Source organism: Monodon monoceros, unplaced genomic scaffold (assembly GCF_005190385.1).
Source record: "Monodon monoceros isolate NGI ecotype Baffin Bay Population unplaced genomic scaffold, NGI_Narwhal_1 Super_Scaffold_2, whole genome shotgun sequence".
Lineage (NCBI taxonomy): Eukaryota > Metazoa > Chordata > Mammalia > Artiodactyla > Monodontidae > Monodon > Monodon monoceros.
The window spans coordinates 1,837,867-1,848,379 of NW_021703776.1; positions in this window are offsets into that span (position 1 = coordinate 1,837,867).

Genomic DNA, 10,513 nt, shown 5'->3' on the forward strand with positions numbered 1-10,513 from the left:
TCAACCTTCAAATGTTTTAGAGTATATTTTCTACACACAAAGAAATTATCCTATAAATCTTCTATAACACCGTCAAAATGGGAAATCAACATTGATACACTATCATTCAATCTACAAACGCTATGCAAATTTTATGAACTGGCCCCCAAATACATGATTCTGAACTTGATCTGTTGGTCCTAAAGGGTGTTACATTTAGTTCTAATTTCATTTTAGTCTCTTTCAACCTGGAAGAGTTACTCAGCGTTTTCTTGACTTTCATGTTCTTAATGTGTTTGAAGAGCATAGGTCCATTGTTTCAGGAATTTCTGCCAATATGTGTTTGCCAGGAATCTCCTCATGACTCATGTGCTGTGGACATTCTATCATGTGGAACATATTTTTATTTGTCCCATAACTGGTGATATTAACTTTGTTTGATTAAGTTGGTATCTGCTAGTTTCTCCACTGCAAAATCATTGTTTTCCCCGTTCAAATTAACAAACATTTTACGGTACCTACTTTGAAACTAGGTAAATATCTCATGCCTCAACAAAGTTATAGTTTATTAATGCATTTATTATGTATATCTATATAAACTCATAGTTTCCTGTTTCATTCAATGAACTGTAATCCATTACTATCCTTATTTATTTTGAGTCTCAAGTTCTTCCAGACTTGGACAGTGGGAACCTCTCCACGTCAGCATATGTGTCCTTTTGATAGGTTCCCCTTCAAATTAACTATGCCATCATGGTCTGACATGACAAAATGTTGCAGGCTCATGTCATGTTTTCTCTGCTCCAGCCCTGGAATCAACCATTCCTTCAAGGAGCCCCAGCTCCATTTGGTGGAAAATGGTGTTGGAAATCAAGAACTGGGCCTACGTGTGCTCACTGCTTCAACCCTTCTCGGTGGATCAAGCTGGAGGGTATCTGTGTACATCACAGATAATATATGCGTAGATCAACATCTATCTATAAAACCATGAATTCACATGGATAATTCCAAATTCAATGCAGAAGCATAGTTTGCAGCCTCCATACAGGTAACACCCTTCTCCAATATTAAGAGCCCCACTCTTGTTATTTTTATGTGATTCGTCTCCCTGGAAGTAACCCATCTCCAATCATTGCCTTCCCCTGTGTTGATGCCTCTCTAATCCCAACTGGGCTCAGACACCCCTAGCTGGGCTACATGGTGCAAACTGGGGCCTTACTACAAGCTAAAAGCCAAAAAAGTAAGGTTGCCCCATATTCTTTTCTTCTTCCTAATATCAACTCCACTAGAGAACCTGCAGCTTGTATTTTGTGTTTTGTCTGGAGTTTTTAGTTGGCCTCTGGGAGGTTTGATACAGAGCTTACTCAGCCATAGTGGAAGCTGCCATAGGTTGATTTGCCTTGTTGTGTTCTGTTTTGTATATGTGGGTTTTCTTTAAGAGATTAAGAAAGGATCCTTCTATTCCCAGTTTCCTAAGCATTTTTATCCTGAACGGGTATTGAATTTTATCACATGCTTTTCCTTCATTTGTGGAGGTAATCATAAGATGTTTCTCCTTAATCTGTAAATGTGGTAAATGATACTGGTTTATGTTCAAACGCTAAACAAAATTTGACGTTCTGAATTAAAGCCAATTTAGTTGTGATAAATTGTCCTTTATTATATTGCTGAATTCAGTTAATATTTTGATGGGAGTTTTGCATCTGTGTTCATGAGAAAGGTTTAGCTGCTCATTTTCCTTTATTGTGATATTCTTTCTAGATTTTGTATCAAGATCATGCTAGCACTGTAAAGATGAGTTGAAAGGTTTTTAGTTTTCTACTGTCTGGAAGAATTCACCAAAGAAGACAATTGGATAAGTTTTCTTTGTTGGAAGGATTTCATAACAGATTCAAATTCTTCAGTAGATGTAGGATTATTCAAACATTTTATTTCCTATTGTGACAGTTTTGAAAAGCTGTATTTTTCTAGGGATTTCACCCTTTTGTCTGAATTTGCAAATTTATTAACATAAAGCTTTTAATAAAATTTTTATATTAGCTTTTCTGTGCATAGTTTCTGTAGTAATGTCCACGTTTGAATCCTTAATATTGGTAAGATATGCTCTGTCTGTCAGGGATTTACCAATTTGATTGGCTTTTTCAAAGAAGTAACTGTCAAGCTCTCCCTGTTTCCTTATATCCAAGGTGTAAATCTTATATATTTCGTTTTTAAATCCAGTCTGATGATCGTGGTCTTTTTATTTGGAACATTTTCCATTTTTCTTTTCCTAACTACTTTTATATGTAGGTTTGAATCAAACATTTTACAATTTATTTTCTACTTCTAGCACCTGTTCTCTGTTTCATTTTTCTCCTTCCATTCTTCATGTGGGCTTGATTCAACTGTTTTTAAAAATGCTTTCTCTTCTTTCTCTATTTATTTGATAGTTTTACAGTCTTTTATTGTTCTTCAGCAGTTACCCTAGATATTACAACACGCTTCCTTGGCTTCTTTATAAGTATTTTACCACTTCCTAAGCAATATTAGAGTTCCCTTCCTGCCTTTTGGCGTATTCTTTTCATGCTGGGGGGAGGGGGGTAGCTAAACGTTTAAATTTTGAGGTAACTATAGATTCATATGCAGGTGCAAGAAATAATACAGAGAGATCTGTGTACCCTGACCCTCGTTTCCCTTACGGCAACATCTTGCAAAACTATGCATAACAACCACAGTACAGGCATTGATACAGTGCACTGATCTTATTCAGAGTCCCTGGTTTACTTATACTTTGTGTGCGTGTGTGTGTGTGTGTGTGTGTGTGTGTGTGTGTGTGTGTGTAGTTCTATCAATTTTATCACATGTGTAGGTCTACTGGCAACAGTCAGGACACAGAAGACTTCCATCGCCACAAGAACCCTTCATGCTGAATTTTTGTAACACCTCCCACCCCATACTGCTGCCCACCCCACCCACTCCTAACCCCTGGTGACACTAATCTGTTCTCCATTTTATTAATTTTGTTATCCTGATTTATTTATTCTGTTTTTGAGTGCATTTCTTTGTATGGTGTTCTTACTGGCGGTGGCTCTGGGTGTGACAAGACACACGTGGGACATACCGTCCACTCACCGTCACATTTTACAATGTTGACTGAAGTGTGGAAACCCCACTCCCACTTGTGTCCCTTTACTGTCCCCACTTTTAAGTACCATCGTCTTGAGTATCAGGTGTTGTTATAGTTTTTGTTTCCATTATCAAATATCATTATAAAGCTCAATGAGAATGGCCTCTTGTATGTACTGGTATTTCTGTTTTTTCTTGTTCCTCCTTCATTCCTAATGCTCCAAAATTTCTTCTTTTCTCATATCTTTTCTGCTGGAAGAACTTCCTTTAGCCATTTGTTAAGGGTAGGTCTTTACGTGAGTAGTTCTTTTCAGTTTTTCTTCACTTGGTAATGTCTTTATTTCCCCTTCATTCCTGAAAGATCATTTCCCTAAATATAAAACTTATAGTTAACAGTTATTTCTTTCAGCATCTGAAAAAGTGGTCTCCCATCTGCCTTCCAGGGCTCCAGGTGAGAAACTTACTATCATCCCAATTGATGTCCCCTCCAGCGGATGTGTTGTTTCTTTCTGCTGCTTTCAAGATTTTTATTTTGTCTTTAGTTTTCCCAAGTTTAACTATGATGTACCTTAGCACGGATTTCTTGGAGTTTACCCTATTTGTGATTCGTTTGAGCTCTTGAATCTATAGGCTTAAGTCTCCCTCCAAATTTGGATGTTTTCAGCTCCCAATTTCTTTAGATCCCAAGTTTTCAGCAACCCTTCTTTTTTCAGATTTGCTCTCTTTCTCCTTTCCTTCTTGGACTCCGGTGAGGGATGAATCATTTGTTATTGTTCCTCAAGCCTCTGCAGCTCTGTTCACTTATAGTTTAGCACACAGGTCCTGGCCTATATTTGTGGATGACAGTTCCAATGACAATGTCATTTTCAGAGACTTTGAAGTGTTATTTCTTCTGGTTTATCTGGTTCTGTTGGGAATTCCTTTGATCCCTGCCAATGCTACCAGAGGGCACAAGGGGAGTTCCCTCCAGCCAGGCTACTTGATGCCTCGAGGTGGGGGAAAGGATTCTCCAGTCCATGGGATCCTCCTTATTGCCCCCCTCCAATTCAGCCACAAGTAACCCTTGACCAGCCCCAGAAAGCTTCTTTGTTCCCACTGATCTTCCCCCCACCCAGAGGTTTCGGGCAGCTTTGAAATTAGGTTGTTTTGTTTTCCCTCTAAATACTCCTAAAATTTTTCTTAGTATTTGGGTCTCAGGGTTTTTTTTTTATATATATACTATTTTGGCTTCTTTCAGCTCCTTGAATCTGGGGGCTGATGCCTTTTATCACATTTGAAAATTCTTGGCCATTACCTCTTTTTTTTTCTTCATTATCTCTTTAAATAATGATTTTGCTCCACTATTTATCCTCTCCTGGAAATCTAATTACATATATGTGTGACATTTTCATCATGTCCCAAATGTCTCTGAGGTTCTTGTCTATATTTTTTACCCCTTTTCCACCTGGTTACCTTCTTCCAGCTCATCATCACTCCATCTATGCCTATTTGCTATTAAAGGCATCTCAATAGTTTCAATTATTATATTTTACATTTTAAAGATTTTCCTTGACTCCTCATTTCCTAGTTCTCTGTTATTCTCTTTCTTGTTATTTAATTCCTTGAGCATATTAATTACAATTAAATTAAAATCAGTGGGACTTCCCTGGTGGCGCAGTGGTTGAGAGTCCGCCTGCCCACGCAGGGGACACGGGTTCGTGCCCCGGTCTGGGGAGATCCCACATGCCGCGGAGCGGCTGGGCCCATGAGCCATGGCCGCTGAGCCTGCGTATCCGGAGCCTGTGCTCTGCAACGGGAGAGGCCACAAGAGTGAAAGGCCTGCATAACGCAAAAAAAAAAAAAAAAAAAAAAAAAAATTAAGATCAGTGTCTGATAGCTCCAATTCCTGGATTTCCTGTGATTTTGATTTCTCTATATGTTATCCCTACTGCTTTTTGGTCATTTGGTCTTGACTCCAATTACTGGATATTCCTAGTAATTTTGTGTTGTCTGCTGGACATCATATATGAAAAATCTTACAGGCCATTTACAGCTCTAAATACTTTTATATCCCTCTAGGTAGGATTTATTTTTGTTACTGGCAGGCACTTAATGTAGCAGCAGGTCAACTTAATCCCACGAAGGACAGAGTTGTTTCAATCTTTGTGATGCTGATCTGTTTCTGGTTTTGCCCCTGAGAGTAAATAAAATAAAAGAGTAAAATAAAATCCTTGACTTAGCAGGGTCTGACTTCTTTCATGGTTTCTGAACCATAATTTTGGTCGCTTCTGCCCCATGAGACTAGAGGAAGCTCTCCTCCACCTCTTAATATAGAGTCCACCTATCTGCAATTCCCTTATTTTAAAAAATTTGAAGCTTTAAGTCTCTCTCTGCTCTCCTGATAGGTCTCCAATGCTTTCTTTCTTTTTTTTTTTTAATCCAGCACTACTAGTTTTAATAGGTGGAAGTTTGTTCATAACAAACTATTGACCATTATCTGAAGAAATTTATCTCTTTACCATACATTTTAATACCTGATTGTATTGGGTTGGCCAAAAAGTTCGCTCTGTTTTTTCCAGAATTAATAGTATTACTTTACATAATCTTGGCTCTTTTATTTTAAAATTTTATAACCGGCTTTACCTATTAGTGCTATCACATAAACTTTAGTATAATTATTTCAGCTTCCTAGAATAATTTTATAGCACTTTGGGCTGAGATTTGTCAAAAACTGATATGTTTACTATTTTCAGTTTTTCCACTCAGAAATATGGCATAACTTACTATTAAATTTTTCTGTTAGACCTCTCAATAATGTTTCTCTTGTATGTTCTGCACATCTTTATTAGTATTATTAACAGATTATTTATTTGTATTGTGCTCTTATGAATAGAACTTTATTCCTAATTATATTAACTAGTTATTGCTGGCAACCAAGCCTGCTTTATATTTGGTAAGTTGGGTTAAGGGTTATAGTTACTTGTTATGAATTGTTTTCAATGTAGAATTTCTTAAAGACATTAATATTCTAATCTTAATCAATATCTATGATGTTGATTTAATGTGTAGCTTTCCCAAGGTTATTTGTTCTGGAAAAGATTTATTTTTAACATACCAATTAAGATTAATATCTCATTGAACTTGTAGTCTATAAACACTATTCAGAAAATGTTTCAACAGATCCTTAAAATGATTTATATTCCTGGTTTAAACCATTAACAAATGAAATCCCCACCTTGCAAATTTATAATATGTTTTATATATATATACACACACACATATGACACATTTATTCTATTGCCTTACATTTTAACTCTTTATAAACTTTTGATATTAGGTTTAGTCAAGATTATGAATTATGTTCACTTTGTTTCCAGGCTATGGAAATGCAAGGTGCCATGAATATAGCACATGAGCCTTTACACCCACTTGTGCACCCAAGGCAGACATCACAGATTGATTATAGAAAATTCCTCTACTTCATCACAGAATTCTTTCCCTGTGAGTCAAGATGTGGCTTTAGACACTTTTACAATATTGTTTTCTAGGCAGTTATAGAAACAGGTCAGAACTGATATACAGAATAAAATTTATGCTGTCCCAGCAATAATGTTTGTCACTTAGATGACATATTGAATTATTTTATTTTATGTCTCATAAATAGCATTAAGATTTGGATTTAATTTTTAAGTAATTTTATAATAATTTAATTTAATTTTCACCTTTAGTCCTTTGATATCTTTACTTTCTCATTCTTGATTTCTTTCAGTTTATTTTTTGGTTGGCTGAAGCAAATTTTTATGTTATGATTTAAAGAAGGTTTACAAATGGTATTTTTTCTTTGACTATTTGGAAAGGTCTTTTTATAGCCTTCACAGCTTAATAAAAATTTGGTGGCACATCACATTCTTGAGTCATATCATTTGCACTAAAATTCTGTAGACACTGCTTCTGCCTTTTTTTCCTCATAATACTGTTACAGAGGAAAGCCAAGAGATTAAGTATATTTATTAAACATTTGTGGGTGCTCCATCTCTTCCTTTTTATTCTTTTTTTTCTGCATATTTATAAGAATGTGTGTTTTTGCTGTTATCTTTGTAGTTCAAAAATATTGCCAGGGTAAGTCTGATAAATTTAATTGTATTAATTTTGCTTGTATATCAGTTCACTCCTTTATTAGTTCAGTAGAATTTTAATCTGCTCTGACTTTATTTGTTCCTTCTACTCTAACTGCTTTATTTCCTCCCTCTAAAACACCAGCAACACTTGGTCAGCTTTCTGTCTCTGTCCTTCATAATCCCCATCTTCTCTTCCATCTTCTTCATCGTTTTCCCTCTGTCCTCAGAAAGCTAGTAGAATTTCTCTCAGTTTTCACTTCACGTATTGATTTAATTTTCAACTGTGTGAGACCTGCTCTTTACACATATAACCAATTTATAAATGTGCAAATTTAATTGGGTATAAAATTCAGTAAGGCTTAACCCAGCTTTAAAGATAGTGATAGAAATATATGTAAAGAGATATAAATTATTTTTTAAAGGACCAGATAGAAATTTTGGTCTGAATTATTATCAGAAGTTAATAATAACTTAAATAAAAATTTTTCCTTTCTGCAACAGAAGATTTGAGATGGCAGAGAAAAGATACAGTAACCTTCAAGATAGAGTAGTAGAAATTATTCAATATGAATAACAAAAATTGAACAAAAATGAACAAAGACTCAAAGACCTATGGTACAATATCAAGTGTATTGATTTATGGGTAATAAGAGTCCTAGAAGAATCAGAGAGGGGAGCATAAAAAGAAATTGAAAAAATTAATGGCTAAAAACATCCAAAATTTGATGAAAAACTATTTATCTACAAATCCAAGAAGTTTAATAAATCCAACTTGGATAAACACTAAGAGATGCACACTTAGACACAACTTAGTTAATTTTTTTAAAAGACAAAGATGAAGGGAAAATCTTGAAAGCACCACGAGAAAAAAGACCCATGGGCAAGAGACAGGCAATACAATTAATGCTGTCTTCTCATCAGAAACAAGGAAGGCTAGAAGGACATATTCAGAATGCTAAAAGGAAAACTGTCAACTAAAGATTATACATTTAGTAAAACTACTCCTCAAAAATGAAAGAGAAATAAAAATATTCCCAGCTAAAACAGACTGAGAAAATGTGTTGGCAGCAGATCTGCCTTTCAAGAACTACTAAAAGAAGTCTTTCTGGGCTTCCCTGGTGGCACAGTGGTTAAGAATCCACCTGCCAATGCAGGGGGCACAGGTTCCAGCGCACAGGTTCCAGTCCAGTTTCCATGGGACACAGGATCCAGGAAGATCCCACATGCCACAGAGCAACTAAACCCATGCGCCACAACTACTTGAGCCTGTGCTCTAAAGAGCATGAGCCACAACTACTGAAGCCCATGCGCCTATAGCCCATGCTCCAAAGCAAGAGAAGCCACCGCAATGAGAAGCCCGCAGACCGCAACGATAAGTAGTCCCCGCTCGCTGCAACTAGAGAAAGCACTCCCACAGCAACGAAGACCCAATGCAGCCAAAAATAAATAAAAATAAATAAAATAATTAAAAAAGAAAAGAAATCTTTCCAGCTGAAAGGAAGTAGCACCAAAAGGTAACTCAGGTCCACAGGATGAAATATTGAGTGGTGGAAATAGTAAATATGTGGATAAATATAAAACACTTTATATTTTTTCTTATTACTTTTCTTAACTTCTTTAAAAGACATAAGGTAGTGTAAAGCAAAAATTTATAATACTGCATTCTCAAATTAATAACCTATATAGACATGATCTATATATCAATAATAGCTCAAAAGAGGGGTGAGGGAAAGGAGATGTATTGGAGCAAAGTTTTTATCTGAAGTGAATTGTGATAAGATGTATAATGCAATCCCTAGTGTAACTAGTAAGAAAATAAAAATTTAAAATATGGTAAAACAAATTAGTGCACTAAAAATATTTATCTAACATGAAAAAAAGCAGTAAAAGAGGAATAGAAGAACAAAAAAAAAAAGACCTGAGACAAGTAGAAAACAAATTTTAAAAACTGACAGCCATATATCCATCTATATCAGCAATTACATTAAAAGTAAATGAAAAAAAATCCCATTCAAAAGGTACAGATTGTCAGGCAATATAAAAGCAAATTCAATTACATGCTATCTACAGAAAATACACTTTAGATTCAAAGACAAAAATAGGTTGAAAGCAAAAGGATAAGAAAAGATTTATAACAATAACCATAAGAGATATGGAGTAGAATACTATTAGCAGATAAAACAGATTGTAAGAGAAAAGTATATTTTTAGAGACACAGAGAGATATTTCATAATGATAAAAGGGTCAATACATCAGGAAGATATAACAATTATAAATGTATATGCACTTAATAACAGAGCCAAAAATTACATGAAGCAAAACTGACAGAATTGAAAGGAGAAATTCATCAACAATGGCTGGAAATTTCAACAAATCCCACTCAATAATTGATAAAGATAGTCAGAAAATTAGCAAGAATAAAAGATTTGGACAAAGCTCTCCACCAAGTCTACCTAACAGAGATTTGTAGAACACTCCACTCATGGGCTACAAAGTACATATTCTTTTTCAAATACACAAGAAATATTCTCCAGGATAAACCATATCCTGGGCCACAAAACAACCTTAATACATTTAGAAGTTTGAAATTATATAAAATATGTTCTCTGACCACAACTGATTTTAATAAGGAATCCACAGCAGAAAAAAATCTGGGAAAAGCTCAAATATTTGGAACTTAAACAACACACTTCTAAATAACAAGTGGGTTAAAGAAAAAAACTTACAAGGGAAATTTTAAAATATTCTAAATTGAATGAAAATGAAAACACAGATATCAAAATTTATGAGCGTAGCTCAAGCAGTGCTCACAGGGAAATTTACACCTTCAGCATCTATATGAGAGAAAAATGTCTCAGATCAATACCCCAAGCTTCCAGCTTAAGAAACTAGAAAAAGAAAAACAAACTAACCCTCAAGCAAGCAGAAGGCAGAGCACATGCACAAGTTACACTGGGCATTGGACACTGTCATGAAATATAGGATGGAAAACAGATCAGAGATCAGGACCCTTTTTCTTCAAAGGGCCAGAGCGTAAATAGCTTAGGCTTTTTAAGCTTTAGGATCTGTGGATAAAGTACTCAACTCTGTAGTTGTAACATGAAAGTAGCCATAGACAGCTATTTTAAAAATGCAAAAACAATTTTTGGCTTAGAGTAGAATATAAATTAGGTATTGGACCAAATTTTGTCAATGGCCACAGTCTACACATCTCTATATAGATGATAGGAGAGTCAGAAAGAAAGAAGGAGAGAGAGAGAAAGATGAGGGAGGGAGGGAGGGAGGAAAAAGAAAGAAAGAAAGAAAGAAAGAAAGAAAGAAAGAAAGAAAGA